This window comes from Lynx canadensis, chromosome D4 (assembly GCF_007474595.2).
Source record: "Lynx canadensis isolate LIC74 chromosome D4, mLynCan4.pri.v2, whole genome shotgun sequence".
Classification (NCBI taxonomy): domain Eukaryota; kingdom Metazoa; phylum Chordata; class Mammalia; order Carnivora; family Felidae; genus Lynx; species Lynx canadensis.
Genome location: NC_044315.2, coordinates 20084131 through 20104103, shown reverse-complemented (window position 1 = coordinate 20104103; position 19973 = coordinate 20084131).

Genomic DNA, 19973 nt, shown 5'->3' with positions numbered 1-19973 from the left:
TCTGCGTCTCCTTCTCTCTCTGCCCCTTCTCCACTAATTGCTTGCGCTCTCTCTCTCTCTCTCTCTCTCAAAAACAAACTTTAAAAATTTTAAATAAAGAATAAATAAAACTGGACTGTGGAATTTATAAAAATGTGGAAATGTGTATATCAACAATTGCACAAAGAGGGTGAAAGGAAATACATTGTTATAAGATTTTTATGCTGTACATGAAATAATATAATATTAATTTATGATAGACAGTGGTAGGTTAAAGATGCACATTATAAACCCTAGAGCCACCACCAGAACACTGTTTTAAACCAATAAATCCTCAAAGAAATACAGGAAATAAAATGGAAATCTACATAAAATTTAATCCAAAAAGAAGGGAGAAACAAAAAGGAGATGAGGAAAAAATAGTAAGACAACAGATATAACATGGTCATTGAATAATTACCTTAAAAATAAATGGAATAAAAAATTTAATTAAAGGCAAATATTACAGACTGGATGGATAATTATTATAAATTAAAGGCAACACTTAGCAGCATGGATAAAAAGTAACAAGAAATAACTATTGGTAAATAATAGTTGTGTTGATCAATGGAACAGTATAGAGAATACAAAGGTAGGACCCATGTATATACGATCAATTGATTTTTGACAAAGGTACCAAAACAAATGAATGGCAAGAGATACATCTTTTCAACAAAGATGCTGGAACATATACGCATATATAAAAAAATAAATAAATAATAATGAACCTTAGCCCTTAACTCACACTGGATCTTAATGAAAGCCAAAAGTACATGTCACAACACATTTAAAATCTGAAAAAGTAAATATTAATTATCTCCAATGACAATACCCTTTGAAAACTGAAGGTGAATTGAAGATAATTTCAGATACACAAAAATGAAGTTAAGAGGGATTGAAGGCCTAAAAAAAGCTAAAATTATAAATGTTTTAGAAGAAATGAAGGAGAATATCTTCATGACCTAAATGTACAGAAAAGTTTCTTAGAATACACAAAAGCAGGGGTGCCTGAGTGGCTCAGTCGGTTAAACATCTCACTTCAGCTCAGATCATGAGCTCACAATTTGTGGGTTCAAGCCCCATGTCAGGCTCTGTGTTGACAACTCAGAGCCTGAAGCCTACTTCAGATTCTGTGTGTGTCTCTCCCTCTGCCCCTCCCCTGCTCATGCTCTCTCAAAAACAAACGTTAAAAAAATGTTTTTAAAAAAAAACATTAAAAAAAAAGAACACACAAAAGGAAAACCTTAAAGAAAAGAAATAATACATACTGGACTTCATCAAAATTAACATTTCTATTCATCAAAATATTTAAAATAGATATGAAAAACAACCTAAGTGTCCATCAATAGATGAATGGATAAAGAAGATGTCATATAAGGACACCTGGGTGGCCTCAGTCAGTTGAATGTCCAAACTCTTGATTCCTACTCAAGTCATGATCCTAGGGTAGTGGGATCAAGCCCAACATAGGGCTCCATGCTGATGGTGCGGAGCCTGACGGTATCTCTCCTCTCTCTCCTTCACCCCCTCTCTCCCACCTGCACTTTCCCTCTCTAAAATTTAAACAAAAAAAACAAAAGTTAAACACATACACAGAATAGATATTACTCAGCAATAAGAAAAGAGATCTTACCATTTGCAACAACTTGGAATGCAAGAGAGTATTATGCTAAGTGAAACAAGTCAGACAAGGAGAAATACCATATGATTTCACTTACATGTGGAATCTAAAAAATAAACAAATGAACAAAGAAACAAAAAGATTCTTAACTACACTGAACAAACTGGAGTTGTTAGAAGAGAGGTAGGCAGAGGGATGGGTGAAACAGATAAAGGGGAGTAGGGAGTACAAAATTCCAGTAATAAAATTAATAATTCGCAAACATAAAAAGTACAGCATAGGGGATATAGTCAATAATACTGCAGTAACCTTGGTGACAGATGGTAACTACACTTATCATGCTGAACACTGCATAATGTATAGAATTGTTGAGTCATGTTATACACCTGGAACTAATATAACACACTGTTAAACATACTTTCAACTAAAAAATAAAATTTATTTTTTAAATAAATCAAATAAACAGGAAAAAAATGAATTGAAAAGTCACAGACTGGGCGAGGGGTAAATATATATACGGATAGAGAAAGGGTGGTGGTTGGGGGGGGGGACATACATGTAGAATATAAAAAGGATTCTTCAAAATTATAGATAAAAAGAAAAGACAGCAAAAAAATCTTAATGAGTAGAAGCATGATATGCACACCAGTAAGCACAAAAAGGTACTCAAAATAATTAGTCATCAAAGAAACTAAAATTAAAACCACAGTATATGCTGAAAATTAACTCCTATACTTTAGTGATAGGAATTTAAAATGGTACAACCACTGAAGAAAATGGCAAGTTTAAGTTAAAACATAAGTTACCATATGGCCTAAAAATTCCACTTCTATGTGTTATCCCAAAAGAAATAAAAACATACGGCCAAATACTTGTACACAAATGTACATATAAGCGTTATTCATGATAGGCAAAAACTGGTAATGATCCTAATGTCCATGAACAGGTGACTAGGTAAACAAATTGTGGCAGAAAATCATCAAAATGGGAACATAAGTTGTCCCCCACTTCAGCCCCCATCACAACTCTAACTGTAACTAGACAAATGAAGAAAAAAACAGAGACCTCAAGTAAATAAAATCAGAAATGAAAGAGGAGACATTACAACAGATAAAACAGAAATACTAAGGATCATCGGGGCATCTGGCTGGCTCAGTCAGTACAGCATATGCAACTCTTAATCTCAGGGTCATGAGTTGAAGCCTCATGTTGGGCATGGAGCCTACTTAAAACAAAACAAAACAAAACAAAACAAAACACTAAGGATCATAAAAGTCTACTATGCACAATTATACAACAACAATCCCAAAAATACCTTCCTTGCAAACACAAAGGTACATTAGTAAATATGAATTATTTTTCCCTTCAATTGACTTCACCCATACAATTTATTCAGGGCCAAGTTCTGTTTAATTATTATTTTGAGAGCTTTATTTGTTTCTAACAATTTTTAATATAGTATTTCAGAGAATAAAAAAAATACCCATACATCCATGTTAATAAATGCTAATATTGATACACTTCTTATTTTTACAATTTATGCAAAATTACAGACCTGGTTAAGCCAGCCCTTGTACATCTCCCCTGTTCCACCGCCTCCACCTGCTTGCCGTGAGGAACCCACTATTCTGATTTTGCATACACATTTGTCAATCTTCATACTTTCCTCCCCAGTATCAGTCCATTACCAATATATAGTATTTCTGCGTATCTTTACATTTTATGTAAATGCTGGTTTACCATAATTTTTTCTCAGCCTTCTTAGAGTTCTACCAGATTGCCATATAGATTTTATTTCACTCCTTTTACCTGCTACACATTATTCCACTGCATCATTATGCCACAAATCCATTCTCATATTGATATTTAGATTGTTTTAATATTTCCCCAGTATAGAAACACTATATAAGTAAGATCCTTGTCATGACTACCTGTAGACCCATATAAGAGTTTCACTGGGGGAAAGTAACTATAAGTTGAAATCTATTAAATGAACATCTAATTTACTAATAAAATGAAAAACCTCTTTTTAAATGAAGGAATTTACAATTCTGCCAGTAAATTCTGAAAGTTTCTATTTTCATGCATTTATTCATACTTATTGCCAAGCTCTTCATTTATTACCAATTTGATAGATTATAAATTGTTCTTTAATAATTTTTTTTTACTTTTCCCCAATATGACAAATTGTTTATGCTTATCATTTGGGTTTCCTTGTCAGTGAACTGCCTGTTAATATCTTTAGGTCATTGGGATTTTTCCCATTTGTTTTATAGTAATTCTATTATGTTTTCAATATTAATACTTATTTTGTTATATGGACTGCAAATATCTTTTCCCAATATGTGATTTCTCTTTTAATTTTGTATAGAGAGGGTTTAAAAATCAGATTTTAAAAATATTTTGCCATTCTTATATTTATGAATATTCTCTTTAGGGTTATAGTTTTTGAATCTTGTAAATAAATCCTTCATTACTGAGAGGCCATTAAAAAAGACAGAAGAAATAAATTAAAATCTTCACACACTTGAAAAGAACCAGAAACTATGAAAGAAGACAAGGCAGGTTTGAAAAGAACTGACTAGGGTCATCTGGGTGGCTCAGCTGGTTAAGCATCCAACTCTTGGTTTCAGCTTAGGTCATGATCTCACAGTTTTGTGGATTCTAGCCCTGCATCAGGCTCTGTGCTGATAGTGTGAAGCCTGCTTCTCTTTCTCCCTCACTCTCTGCCCCTCCCCCACTCGTGCTGTCTCTGTTCCTCTCAAAATAAATAAATAAACCTTAAAAAACAATGAAAATAACTGAATAAAGATTCTACATATAAAAAAATATTTTCCCGAAATTAAAATTCAATACATTGAACAACAGTTTAGACACAACTGAATATGGAATGAGTGAACTAGAGAGAGTATTAAATTAATATTTCAATACAGAAATATAAACAGATAGAAAGGTTAAAATACAGAACAGAATGAGAAGGTCCAATACACATCTAATGAGTATCCAAAACTAAAACAGAGAGCTAAGTGTTTTGCACACATTATGTCATTTCATTGACATAACATATTGAAGTTGGTATTATTTTTCCCACTTTATGCAAAGAGAGACACTGAGGCTTAGTTGAATAATATGCCTAATTTACACACATGTTGGCTCACGATGGTTAATTTTACGTATTAATTGTACTGAGCCATGGAGTGCCCAGGCATTTGGTCAAACATTATTCTGTGTGTTTCCATGAATGTGTTTCTGGGTGAGGGTAACATTTAATGGGTAGACGGAGCAAAGATTGCCCCTCATGATATAGGTGGGGCCTCGTCAAATCAGTTGAGGGCCTGACTAGAACAAAAAAAGCTGAACCTCCTGCAAGAGGGGGAAAATTCCTCCTGCTGGCCTGCCTTGAGCTGAGACATTGGATTTTTCCTACCTTTGGACTGGAACTACAGCACTGGCTCTCCTGGATTTCCAGCTTGCTGACTGCAGATGGTAGGACTTGTCAGCTTTCATAATCACATGAGCCAATTCCTTATAATACATCTCTTATGTCGAATATTTATATATTCTATTCTCTGGGAGAACACTGACTAATACAAGCACCATTGCTTTTATGGTTAAAGCTGATGAGTGACTATAGCTAGACATCTGAAATCAAAAAAGAGGAGGAGAAGACAAAGAGGTCCATGTAATTTCATACAAACATAAAGCTTATATTCAAAGAACCAATCCCCACAAAGTGGGAAAACTACCTATGGCACTAATTTCATGGAAAATCCTGCTTTAATGTAACAACGCAGAGGTCAAGCGAGATGCACATTGAGGACGCAGCAACATGTTGCAGCTCTGTAGAACTCTATCAAATACTGTTCCATCCAGGCTTCCATAAGAAAGGAACACTTGCATTTCAGAGCGGGATAAACACAGAAGGTTAGATTAGGAGAGCCTTTCCCATCCATATTTAACATAACATGATAAGAAGATAGGCTTTCCAAGAACAGAGAGCTGGTGAGCATCCAATTCACCAGCCTCCCAGCAGCACTGGCTGCTGCCCAGTTCTGAGTGGTAAGCATGCAAATTGGGGAGAGCAGCAGGATTTACGCCGGACCCTCAGGAAGAGACGGCCCAGACTGACCACTACTATAAATGCTACAAGATAAACTGATAACCAATGAACGTGTGAAAGATCTAATAGGAATTGCAATCTGGAGCAAATCCTGTAGCATTTGGGATGTTTAGCAGAACAAATGGGTGACATTTAATCTGTGTCTATATTAAAAGTCTTAACTTAAAAAAATATATTTGACTTTTAACTTAATGCTGCATTTAAGCAGTGCATGCACACAGAAAGTTGGGGGTTGAGGTTTTTGTTTGAAGCACTGTTCTTGTTTCTGCTGTGATAAGGTAACAATAAACAGCAATCTGACAATCACCACCTATTTCTGAATATGACTTTCCTGAAAGAGACATTTTTTTCCAGACTAGAAAGCCATACATTTATGGCATGGAGAACTATATAAAACAATGTACTTGAGAGAACTGGATTTTGTATCCCTGCTTTGCCACCTCCTATTTGTATAACCATAGCCACAATATACTAAAAGAAAGTAGCATTATTGGGAACTTACTGGGGGCAGGAGTTGGCTAAGCACTATACATTTATAATCACATGTAATTCTTAATGACAACTGCATGGGTTGGATATTACGATTTCCACCTTTTAGATGAGGAAACTGACATTAAAAAAGTTTGTTAAATGCAGTTCCCAAGGTCACTTAGCCTTTCAGGCCTTAGATTTCTTATCCATCAAGTTTGGAGATTAGACTATGAGACTTCAAAAAAATTCAGCTTTAGGGGCGCTTGGGTGGCTCAGCCATTTAAGTGTTCAACTTCGGCTCAGGTCATGATCTCACAGTTCAGGAGTTCCAGCCCCGCATCGGGCTCTGCGCTGACAGCTCAGAAGCTGGAGCCTGCTTCAGATTCTGTGTCTCCCTCCCTCTCTGCCCCTCCCCCACTCGCCCTGTATGTCTCTGTGTCTCTCAAAAATAAACATTAAAAAAATGTCTGTAAAAAAAGTCAGGTTTAACATCTAAGATTCTCTTTGAGAAGCTCTGAAAAAAGAAGGATTCTATTATGATAACATCCCCCATGATGTTTAACACAATGTATATATTGCAATCACTAGTAGATATTTGTTAAAAATTAGCTAGTTTCATTTTCTAAAAAGTCAACCTGTAAGTTTCAGTCTTTATTAAATCAACAAATAAAACGAGTGATCACAGTCACAGACTTTAAACAAGCATGCCATGTAAAGTAAAAGAAATCTCTGCAGTAAACCAAGTTAAGATCCAGGGGTAATAATGACTTTACAACATTCGCACTTAGGAGTTACAGTGGTGATCTGGGTGGGAGATTCAGTTAGGAAAAGAGTAGAGGAGGGACGCCTGGGTGGCTCAGTCAGTTAAGCGTCCGGACTTCAGCTCAGGTCATGATCTCAGGGTTCATGAGTTCCCGCCCGCATCAGGCTCTGTGCTGACAGCTCGGAGGCTGGAGCCAGCTTCAGATTCTGTGTCTCCTTCTATCTCTGCCCCTCCCCCACTTGTGCTCTGTCTCTCTCTCTCAAAAACAAATAAGTGTAAAAAAATTTTTTTTTTCCAAAAAGGAAAAGAGTAAAGGAGTACTGTCTACATCTAATTTTTTTTTTAAAGTTTTGCTTTGTGTATTCAGCAGCTTTGTTAATACATTTTTTTTTTATTGGTAGGGTTTAGGGACCTTCATTAGGGCAGCTTTGGCCATGATTCATTTGTTGTGATTGTCATTCTCCACTCCATTTACGTCCACTAGGACCCAACTAACTCAAGAAGCTGGATTTTATTTGGAAACAGGGGGCACTGAACAATGACCTAAATGTGATACATAATCCTTGAGGAATGGATAATCCTTGAGCAACAGCGAGCCACTGAGAACCAAAAGCAATGTCCACATTCTCTGAAAGGAGTGATAAAAGTGCAAATCTGAAGTTGTCTGGAAAACCAAAAGGCAGAGTTACAAAACCAAGAGGGAAAACAAAATATGTTTCCCAGAACTCTATGCCCACACAATGGAAAGGTAAAAAGCCCAAAACTTGAGAAAGTGATGAGAAATGATAGATACATAAAAAAATAAAATAAAATAAACCAGAACAAAAAAGCGAGCAACTGAGAGAAGCTGTAATTTCAGGAGGTGCTAAAGTTCAGGGGAGCCATGATACATTTCTTATCATGTAGCAACAAAAAGAAGATTTGAAACTGGCATCTCAGTTAGATTCCGGACGCACTCTATATTTGAGAAGAAATAAACCATTATTAAGAGAAGAAACCATTATTTAATTACCACTCTTGAATTATATTCTTTATGACATAGATTTGCTTTTGTAGCTTTTAAAAACCTCCTGTAAGAATGGAATTCTAACATTTTATTCACCAGTACAACTTCTACAGTCACTCTGACCCACCTCTACTTTGCCTGAATAATGAAGAAAATACCATCACCCATTTTACAGATATACTGAACACCCACTGCTAGGTATCTTGCTAAAGCGTGCGAATGAAAAGGTAAAGTTTCAAGTATCTGCTCTCAGGTAATTCACAGTCTAATAGGGGAGAGCTGATTAAACAGTTAATTTCAACACCATTTAAAAGGCACTGTGAGAGATGTGAGATGGTGCTATAACCAAGTCTGGTCCTAAGAGCACAGAAACCTACATTGCTCAACGTCAAGAAAATCTGCCAGCAATTTTTTCATCAGCTTTGGTGAAGGGGGGCTGCTCTTTTGGAGGATACATATGTGGGCCTTTTTTTTTTTTTTTTTTTGAGTGTGTGGAAATTCTATTGGGAAGGAGGCTGATGTCATGTCATTGGGCCATTTAGTAACAGACAACCATGACTTCCTTCAGGAACAAAGGCGCTGAGACAAGAAGGAGTGACACTACTCTGCTGCTAACAATATGTCATCTTTACAGCTCTCCGGTGGGTTCCAGGCTTTGTCCTGTGCACATAATGGATGCATTAACTGCCCACTCTATGAAGTAGGGATGAGCATTAGTTCTATCTTTTTTTAATGAGGAAACTGAGGCAGAGAGTACTGAAATGCCTGAAGGCATGAATCAAGAAAACAGTAGGGTCAGGATCCTAACTTGTAAAATTGCCAGAGCCTAGGTGTCTGACCACTGCTCCACACTGTCTCCCTGCCTTCAGTGTGAACACAGTGGCTTTCTGCAGAAGGTTACTAGGGTCAATCGACAATGTCCACTAACTACTTCACACTGCCTCCACCAGGAGGTAGGGGTCTATGACCCTTCCCTCTGAATCTGGGCAGACTCAGTGACCCCTTGACCAATAGAATATGGCAGAAGTGACAGATGTCAATTTCTAGGTCTTACGAGACCGGCAGCTTCCACTTCCTCCTCCTAGAACATTCACGACTTGGATTTTTAAAGTCAGAAGGCAAACAAACATGTATCATAAAGAATATATTCAAAGACTAGCAAGCCCTAAGATATCATGAAAAGATCTGACTGCCCTATTGAAGAGACCACATGGAGAAGCCATGAGGTTTTTATGACACTAGAAGGAAAAGGGGAGGACACGGCTGAATCCATCCTTCCGGCTATCCCCTCTGAAGCAGTGAGGGAAGCATTCTTAGTGCCTCCATACCAGCCTTACCTTCTGCTGAATACCATCCAATGATCCCAGTCGCCACAAAGTGGAACAGAAGCTGAGCTATCCATCATTCTACCCTCAAAATCATGTTAGGTAGAAAAGATATTCTTTTAAATGAATGAGATCTGGGGTTGTCTGTTACTCAGCAATCAATAACCAGAACGGGAGCACGTGGGTAGCCTGGTCAGTTAAGCACCCAACTCTTGATTTCGGCTTGGGTCATGATCCCATGGTTCATGGGAGTGAGCCCTGTGTCGGGCTCTGCACTGACAGCATCAGTAGAGCCTGCTTGGGGTTCTCTCTCTCCCTCTTCTCTCCCTCTCTCTCTCCGCACCTCCCTTGCTCACACACACTCTCAAAATAAATAAATAAACATTAAAAAATAAATAAATAAGCAGAATGGATAAACTGACTTGGAAGTGGATATAAGATATGGCATGGGGGGACATAAAGACCCCCAAAGAAAGGTAGGTTACTGGGACACAGTGGAACATTCTTCCCACTGGTTGGAGGTGGGAATCCTTAGAATAAGCCAACTATTTAAATAGGGAAAGAGTGAGAGTTCACCAAAGAAAGCACATCTTTGCATTCTAATAGTTATTTCACTCCCAACATTTCTTCCTGCATATGAGTCCTTCCTGTTGCTCTTATGGCCTCAGTGAAGTTTTGTTAAGCCTTGCAGCTTAGATTAGAGTGAAGGAAAGGGCACAGCAGGACAGGAAAGGGAGAAGCCAACTGTCACTCACCATACTCTGTATAGCACAAAGGAAATGCCCTAGTTGTTAGGTCAGACTGCCTATGTCCAATTCCCAGGTCTACAAGTTTCTTGTTTTGTTCCCTTGGACAAATTACTTAAACCCTTTGTGACTCAGATGCCCCACCCGTAAAGTCAGAGATAGCACTGACTCCCGATGCTTTCTATATCCATCATCAAGAAAAAACAGGGAGCCTCAGAAACCTTCCTCAGCCTTCCCCTCAGCACTCACACGCAGCCTTACTGCCAACATCTGCCTTGAGTCTAACTTGGCTTCTGGAGGATGGCGTGAAGGGTCTAGAAACCTGGGCAGTGATTAAAATGCCTCCAGATGACAAGCATGTTAGGTAGAGAGGGTGAGATGAGAGAACACCCAGGAGTATGAGATAGAAGTTTCTTTGGAAACCTTAAGTGGACCAAAACGACATTATGTCTGGTGTGTAGAGTAGAAGGTGTAGGCAGTGGGGCCAGACAGAAGGAGAGGAGCTGGACAGGAAAGCAAGATCAGACCATGGAAAGCCTTATTTCCCACACCAAAGCCTTATTTCTGGGCTTCCATGTGACAGCAAGTCGGTGGGAGAGGGCAATTCCAAACCCCGAAATTGGGGACATTTCATAATTACCACATACTAATGTTTAATACTAAACATACTAATGTTTAATCTTCAGGAGAAATTTTCAAGGCTGCATTGTTTTTCCATTGCCATTGCAGAAACTGAGATCTAGCGGTATAATCACTAACATTCACCTGGTTTGTACAGTCTTCTCAGATCCAAACAACCGAAGGCAGAAAATGAAGTTGGTGGTAGAAGCCCACTCAACACCTGCACGTGAAGACAACAGTTACTTTATAAATCTTTCTTCTCTCTACTCTGGAATTTCCCTGTACAGAAAAAGCAATAAATATATCCGAGCCAATCTAGCTCATATACCCAGGTTTACTTCCTAAGCTACAGTAATGAAACCGAACAGGAGCTGGTCAGTTATATATGTCAAGCTTTTCCAAATGATTCTTCTCTGCCAAGTTTTTCTGTCTTGTATCGTAAAGCAACGCGAGACCTTTGTTCAACTAGACAAGATTCCAATTGTCCATATAAAAAATAACAAATGACTTCAACAGTTATATGGCCCATTAGGGCTAATGGTGGGAAACCTACATTACATCCTGTCAATGAGGTAGCACAGATTTGTTTAATCATCAGCTTACCTCACCCTTTGCCAGCAGTGTGAATGAAACTCATATGCTTTCCTGAGCAAAGTGACTTCTAAATCCAAGTCGGCTGGATTTGGTCTAAATTTTTATGTTTCAATTCCATCTATCATGCTTCATTCAAAACTATTAAGGAGGGGTGCTTGGGTGGCTCAGTCAGTTGAATGTCTGATTCTTGATTTCGACTCAGGTCATGATCTCATGGTTTCGCGAGTTCAAGTGCCACATAGGGCTCTGCACTGGCATCATGGAGCCTGCTTGGGATTCTCATTCTCTCTCTCTCTCTCTCTCTCTCTCTCTCTCTCTCTCTCTCTCTCTGCGCCCCTCTCCCACTTGCATTGTCTCTCTCCCTCAAAATAAATAAACTTAAAAAATAAAAAAATAGAATAATAATTTTTTAGAAAACCATTAAGGAATAAAACAAAGACAGCCAGTCTCTCCCAATCATTGACCTTTAACATTTCTAATCTAGAGAGAGTTCACTCTCAAGACTCAGAATGACTTACTAGTTAGGAATATTGGAATTTTTCAATAATATGAAACCTGTGTTTTCAACAATATCCCTTGATTTTGCAGTTATTACACCCCACCAACAATTAGCACCTCTACTGATATGAACAACACAGGAGGGAACAGCAGTCTTCAGAGAGTCCCTCATCTAAGGAAGAAAGAACAAACAAAAGACATATGCTTCTGTATTCATTGGTGGTCAGAAATTCAGCAGATGAAAGGAAATGGAGTTTCAGACCTTTGCAAACTATCTTCATTCTATCCATAAGGAAACAAAAAGGAAAAAACAATCATGACTTTTCTGGTCTGTGTCAGGATATGAGTATTTTGTAATTACTACTTTCCTTTTAGAAAAAGGTGCCATTATGTTTATAGCCATTCCTCACAGACTCTCTGTTCTCTCTCACCAAACCCTCACTATGGCCACTATTGATTCACTTATTAAACCCTGAGAACCATTCTTTTTTTTTTTTTTTAAGGATAACAATTTCCCATTTTTAAAATGTTTTGTAATGTTTATTTTTGAGAGAGAGAGGGAGGGAGGGAGACACAGCACAAGTCAGGGACGGGCAGAGAGAGAGGGAGACAGAATCTGAAGCAGCCTGCAGGCTCCAGGCTCTGAGCTGTCAGCACAGAGCCTGAAGCAGGGCTCGAACCTACAAACCACGAGATCATGACCGGAGCCGAAGTCAGATGCTTAACCCACTGAGCCCCCCAGGTGCTCTAAACCCTTAGAACTCTTCTTCAATCTTCTCTTTGATTTCAGTCTCTTCTATTCATTGTCCATTCGAGTAACTAACATTGCCTTTCCAAACCATAAACCTCATTATAAACCTTTTTACCTCAAAATTCTTCTGGGATAATTCTAAAATTCTTCAGGATAAATGTTAAATTCCTTAATCTGGCCCCTTCTCCTCACCCATGACATGGCTGTGATTCTAGCCCCAGGGTAAAGGGTAGGTGCAGTCTAGAATTGAAAGAACATACTCTTGCCACATGAAGTCAGCAGTACACGCAATTGTTCAGTCGAGACTTTCACCGTTTATGTTCCAGGCCTTAAAGAAGAGGAAAGCCAGGCCTTTCAAAAGGCCTGAGGTCTTCAGTATAGATTTTGGGGTATCACATAGGGTCACATGAAGTGGGCTTTGTGGTTGCCTCCTCAGACGAAATATTATCCTCCTGGAGAACATTTCTTCAGTTCTCCAATTTCTCCTTTCTCCTGCTGAGAAAAAGCTTTGAAGCTTGAGCTGGATTGACTCCAAGAGGCTGGGATTGGCCTAAACCAGGCGAGCCCATGGCACCTCTCTTGCCACAGTGAGTGGTTCAGGGATGGGTACATAAATTGGCCCTGATCCAAACAGCTCAGAGCATTCTTGTAGCTCCTAGGATTGCTTCAGAGGCAGGCACATGATCTAAGATGCTCCAGTCATAATAAAGCTCTGGACTTGGAGGAATGCGGGAAGACATTGTTACTTCCCCTGACTGTGAAGAAGGAAACTTACAGCCCGTAGCTGGTATCACCTACTTTGCAATGAGCATAAAGTCAACATGAATGTGGGCAGAGGGTGATGCACAATGCTCAGAGAAACACACACAAACACACACACACACACACACACACACACACACAAATGAGGTTTCATTCCTGAGGACACTGTGGGCATTTGGATTGAGTAAATGAGTCAGTAAATTCCCTTTATTATTGAACACCAAACCTATCACTTAAAGCATCCTAACATATCCTATACCCTCTCTCTTTTTCCTCTTCAAACACAGGCCCCTCATCCTCATAATTTTTTTTTCTCTCCTCCATTCCACTTATTTTATCTCTGGATCTCAGGAGGGGCTGTCAGCATAAAAGAAAATTCCTTCCTCTGAGCCAGCTGGGACCTAGCAGTGGGTAGGTGCTTCCAACCCTGTGGACGGAAGAGGTAGCAGGCTCTTCTTAAGAACTAAGTTCAAGGTTAAATATCTTAGAAACAATTAGATCTTTCTTCTCCATATCTCCAGCACAGTTATTGTGTTGAAAATGTTTAGTCTTTTGCCAACTTCAATTGTACTCCCAAAGATCCCCTCTGTTAACTAGACTTCAAGTTCACAGCAAGACCTAGGGAAACCAGGGAGAAAGTGAGAGGTGGGGGAAGGAGAAACACAAATTACTCCACAATGCACACAGAATTGCTTGTGGTCCCCTGAAAAGCATGGCTTTAAACAGTCCTCTGCCTTTCCACATACCTCCCTTCTGCCCAGAATCTCTCAACTGAACTTATGGCCTTACACATGTTGCCCTACCTTTTAAGACTTAACTAAAGAATGAGGTGATTCTTTTTTTTTTTTTAATATATGAAATTTATTGTCAAATTGGTTTCCATACAACACCCAGTGCTCATCCCAAAAGGTGCCCTCCTCAATACCCATCACCCACCCTCCCCTCCCTCCCACCCCCCATCAACCCTCAGTTTGTTCTCCGTTTTTAACAGTCTCTTATGCTTTGGCTCTCTCCCACTCTAACCTCTTTTTTTTTTTTCCTTCCCCTCCCCCATGGGTTTCTGTTAAGTTTCTCAGGATCCACATAAGAGTGAAACCATATGGTATCTGTCTTTCTCTGTATGGCTTATTTCACTTAGCATCACACTCTCCAGTTCCATCCACGTTGCTACAAAAGGCCATATTTCATTTTTTCTCATTGCCACGTAGTATTCCATTGTGTATATAAACCACAATTTCTTTATCCATTCATCAGTTGATGGACATTTAGGCTCTTTCCATAATTTGGCTATTGTTGACAGTGCTGCTATAAACATTGGGGTACAAGTGCCCCTATGCATCAGCACTCCTGTATCCCTTGGATAAATTCCTAGCAGTGTTATTGCTGGGTCATAGGGTAGGTCTATTTTTAATTTTCTGAGGAACCTCCACACTGCTTTCCAGAGTGGCTGCACCAATTTGCATTCCCACCAACAGTGCAAGAGGGTTCCCATTTCTCCACATCCTCTCCAGCATCTATAGTCTCCTGATTTGTTCATTTTGGCCACTCTGACTGGCGTGAGGTGATATCTGAGTGTGGTTTTGATTTGTATTTCCCTGATGAGGAGCGACGTTGAACATCTTTTCATGTGCCTGTTGGCCATCTGGATGTCTTCTTTAGAGAAGTGTCTATTCATGTTTTCTGCCCATTTCTTCACTGGGTTATTTGTTTTTCGGGTGTGGAGTTTGGTGAGCTCTTTATAGATTTTGGATACTAGCCCTTTGTCCGATATGTCATTTGCAAATATCTTTTCCCATTCCGTTGGTTGCCTTTTAGTTTTGTTGGTTGTTTCCTTTGCTGTGCAGAAGCTTTTTATCTTCATAAGGTCCCAGTAGTTCACTTTTGCTTTAATTCCCTTGCCTTTGGGGATGTGTCGAGTAAGAGATTGCTACGGCTGAGGTCAGAGAGGTCTTTTCCTGCTTTCTCCTCTAAGGTTTTGATGGTTTCCTGTCTCACATTCAGGTCCTTTATCCATTTTGAGTTTATTTTTGTGAATGGTGTGAGAAAGTGGTCTACTTTCAACCTTCTGCATGTTGCTGTCCAGTTCTCCCAGCACCATTTGTTAAAGAGACTGTCTTTTTTCCATTGGATGTTCTTTCCTGCTTTGTCAAAGATGAGTTGGCCATACGTTTGTGGGTCTAGTTCTGGGGTAAGAATGAGGTGATTCTTAACTAAAGAACGAGGCACAAATGAGTATTCTCTCCATCACGTCCTCACTATGGTATTCTATCCTAGCTCTTGCCACTTTTTTTAATACTTACTTGTGTTCAATTCTGACTCCCTTACCAGCCTCAGATGATAAATGCCACTGGAAAGCAAAGTCCCTGTCATACGGTAAAGGTTCAAAAACTTTTGGTTGCTATATCTCATCTATAAGCTAAAATATGAAAAGGATTAGCTTTAGACTTCTCATATAATGGAAGTCTTCAGTGAATATTATAGGCAGTGGAAGAAAGAAAGAGTTTTGAAGGTAAGATCTGAACCCTTGTGTGAATATAAAAAAGAACTTTGCACTAATGCCTCAAACACCTAACCCTTGTGTTAAATCCCTCAGTCAGCAAACAATCACCACACTACCTACTGCCAGACCCTAGACAATTAATTACCGGTGTTAATTGATCCGATTAATTGCTTCACCAATCACAGTGCTGCCTCCTTTAAATTTAACCTGACAAACCCAATACTTATCCCAAACTCTTCATAAACCCTTTCACTTTTTTTCAAAAGGGTGCATTGCAAGTTTGAGGCTCCTCTGAGCCAGCAAGAAACAAATGCAGCTTCTGTCTTTCAGACTTGAGTCTGGCGTCTTGTAAGTTGTGATTGCTTTTAATAAATTACAGTTTTACTTATTGACGAGACCTGAAAATACACCCAACCCACAATGAATGTGGCATTTTTCAGGTACATGGAATAAAGAATCTACCGTCTTGGGGCGCCTGGGTGGCTCAGTCGGTTAAGCGTCCGACTTCAGCCAGTCACGATCTCGCGGTCCGTGAGTTCGAGCCCCGCGTCGGGCTCTGGGCTGATGGCTCAGAGCCTGGAGCCTGCTTCCGATTCTGTGTCTCCCTCTCTCTCTGCCCCTCCCCCGTTCATGCTCTGTCTCTCTCTGTCCCCAAAATAAATAAACATTAAAAAAAAAAAATTAAAAAAAAAAAAAAAAAAATCTACCGTCTAATCCACATTTTCCAATCCCCCCCATCCCCTTAACCTCTCTGTAGGCATTTTGTTTCCTGTTTTACCGACTCAATACATACAAATGATTCCTTTCGTTTCCATTCAAGAAAGCTCAATGTCAGCTGCTTAAAATTCTAAGAATTACTTGAAGAGATCTTTGGAGAAGCAAGAAGAACTGTGTGGTCTAAGATATAAATAATCCAAAAATTAATGGCTTACTAGCTCAGGTGCCCAACCAAACCATCTGAGCTACCTAAGGATTTAAATTTCAGTGCAGAGAGCCTCAAAGAAATCTTCAATACAGATTTCCACCAAAACAAATTAATATTGTTTTTAGTCATTTTAATTCTGGAAGAGATTTTGCTGCTGGTATTTTTAATTATATCCTTCTTTATAACTGCATTCAATCTATTTGTGTAATATAGTATCTTTTAATTTTAAAAATATCCAATGCAGAACTTCAAACTGTACCAAGAAATGGACTGTGAAATTCATTCTCTGTGCTTGGCACTGACATTTCATTTACAGTGGGTGTGGCAGATGGGAACTGGGCCGATGTCCGTTTTCGCTAGCTGGTAATAAAGTGGTTTGATCACAAGAATCTTCCTTTTCATCCTCTTTGCTGATGGTTGAGATAGCATAAAAAAGCACTAACTAGCACAGAGACTCTCTTAGAGAAGCCACTAGATAAACATTTCGTTCAAAGATGAAATTCAGTGTAAGAAAAGTAAATATCGTGGTATCTGTTTTGCCAAACCTACCTAATTCTCTCCCTCCCCAGCACATGGTGGGATTATACTTACTTGCCTTCTTATGTTTGGGTGGGGTGTGCCAGGAAGAGGGGCCACTGCAGACCATTCCAGTTATCCTGTGAGGCCTTTCAGAGCCCTCTTTTCCTTCAGACATGGAGACTGGCTCTCCTGTCATCAGACCAGACCCGTAAGGGATTATTGTGAACAGAACCTTCTGATGGTATGTGATGAACATGAAACATGAACCAGAAGTAAACCTTTGTTGTTTTAAGCCACAGAGAGTGTGGGGTGATGTGTCCTTCTAATGCAACATGGTCTCTCCTGAGTGATTCAAGGGTAACGTGGCCCATCCAAGGAAATGAAATCATACAGGTTCTAAAACTACATCCCGATAGAGTGATTTCACCTGAAAGTAATATTTTTTGGATACTGATAATTTTTTTTTACATTTATTTGTTTTTGAGAGAAAGAGAGAGGCAGAGCACAAGTGGGGGAGGGGCAGAGAGAGAGGGAGACACAGAATCCGAAGCAGGCTCCAGGCTCTGAGCTGTCAGCACAGAGCCCTACACAGGGCTCGAACTCACAAACCGCGAGATCGTGACCTGAGCCGAAGTTGGATGCTTAACCGACTGAGCCACCCAGGTGCCCCTGGACCCTGAAAATACCATGCTAAGCATAGATGTCACTTAAAATTCTATGGATTAAGAAACTTCAAGTACAAATAGCATGCAAATGACCTCTCATTTCACCTAATGTTAAAATCTCAACTGACAAACTAAACTCTAACAGTGGAGGCCAAAGTAAAGTGAAAATATCTCAAACTCTTTACCACACACTTCACGCTCTTGCCCCAGTAGGGGCTGGGGCTGCCAGCCTAATTGAGGTTTGTCTGCTGACTGCTGTTACCCCAGATGCTGTCACTAATAATTACAGCCAGGCCTCTTTGCTAGTTTCCTTCTTAGCATGAGTCAACAAACTTCGTTTTAAGCTCTGTAAGAGGCACTGGTCTTTCTTTTGTTCTTGGCCGAGGGAGGAATATTTTTAGAAAATAACCTTACTATTTTCAGAGGGGGGTCATTATCAGCCACAAAATGAGAATAATGTGTGTCTCCTCCCCACCCCCCATCCGCCGCCCCGGAGGGAGGGCTCAGACACCTAGTTAGTGAATTCTGAGCTCTTTGACCCCAAACCACAGAAGCCTCACCATCTTGAATTAACTCGAGTTGCAGAAGCAATTCAGGACGACACATCCCCTCTCATGCTACCTGGCTGGGCTTTAGTTTCTGGGGAACAAAGGGAGTTTGCAGAGTTTTAGAGTTAAAAATAAAATCACATCATTGTTGGGCATCGTAAATCTTCACTGCAGGAAATGGGCACGCCACCGCAAATTTCCCAAAGATCAGCTAAGTGCTGGTGACAAAAATGCAGCATACTGTCTGCTGCAGACAGTGTGTGCGTTAAGTCTTACTGGCTCCTTCAGCTTGTAAAACTCAGTCTGTGCGGATGATACTGGGCGCCTGGACATCACTTGTGTCTCAAAAAGAACTGGCAAATATTCTCAACACATTTGTAAATGACACTCCTGAAACCCTTCTTTCTCCCCTCCCCATTTCTTCTTCCCCCCTCTTGTAATTGAAACAGTGCTTGGGAACCAAACCCTCCCTTTTCCTGAGTTCCTTAACATTTTCTCCAAGAACAGTCCTACATGATTCCTAAATTAAGCTTGCCTTCCTTTTACATTGTGGCAAAGTGCAATTACAGTTTAAAGGGAATATTTATGTACATTAGTTAACGACATCATTGCAACTTACTGCTCACACATCAACACTTAATTAGTGTAAGCATAAGTGACATAATTGCTACAAGGCATGCATTTACTAGTAATGTGAGGTAATTTCATGCACTATGCACATTTTAAATACCTACTTTATACTTTGTCAGGCTGAATTTTTTAAATCAATAAGGAATATTTACATGGATCAGAAGGCAGTCTTCTTCCCCACCGTAGACAAATATACTGTAAACGGCCTTTTGACACATTTAATATCCTGCAGGGTTTTGAAAGCCAGAAAGGTTAAAGATGGGCTACAGACCCTGCCCTGAGGGAGAAAGAGAATCCCCTAAGGTATGCAGCATCATCCACATTAATTACATGTGTTGCCCTCTTTCACGTACAACTACGTAATATGCATTTAAATCTCCCCCCAGGCCTTACAAATTCTAGTTTAGAAATTATTTTTTGAAATATGGTGGTTCTGTAAAATGGGGAGTTTCCAAAATCGCAAACACTTCTAAGAAATTATGAAGAGTGGCTTTCCACAATGCACATTTATTCAAAGCAACTCCCTGCAGGGATTTCTCCAGTGGCTTTTCTTATGCTTCATCCTCAAGTTCAAACCCCAGCATGGGACACAGCCAACCCTTCCGGATCTGGCTGTGATTCACTTACAGCCTCCTGAGACGGGACATTCCAATCACTCCCAAGGCGGGCTTCTCTCGCCACTCTTTCTCATGCTACGCCCCCTTCCTGCTGCAAGCCCTCTAGTCTCAGCTCTGTCAGCCATGGGCCTCTGCATGCTTCTGTCTCCCTGATCACACCATCAATCACATGGCACGGCGCTACACACACACCTGTCGCCCCGTTAGATCTGGGACAAGACTCACATGATGAATTGGATTTCGCTTAGCTGATCCCCATGTTGCTGGGTGAAT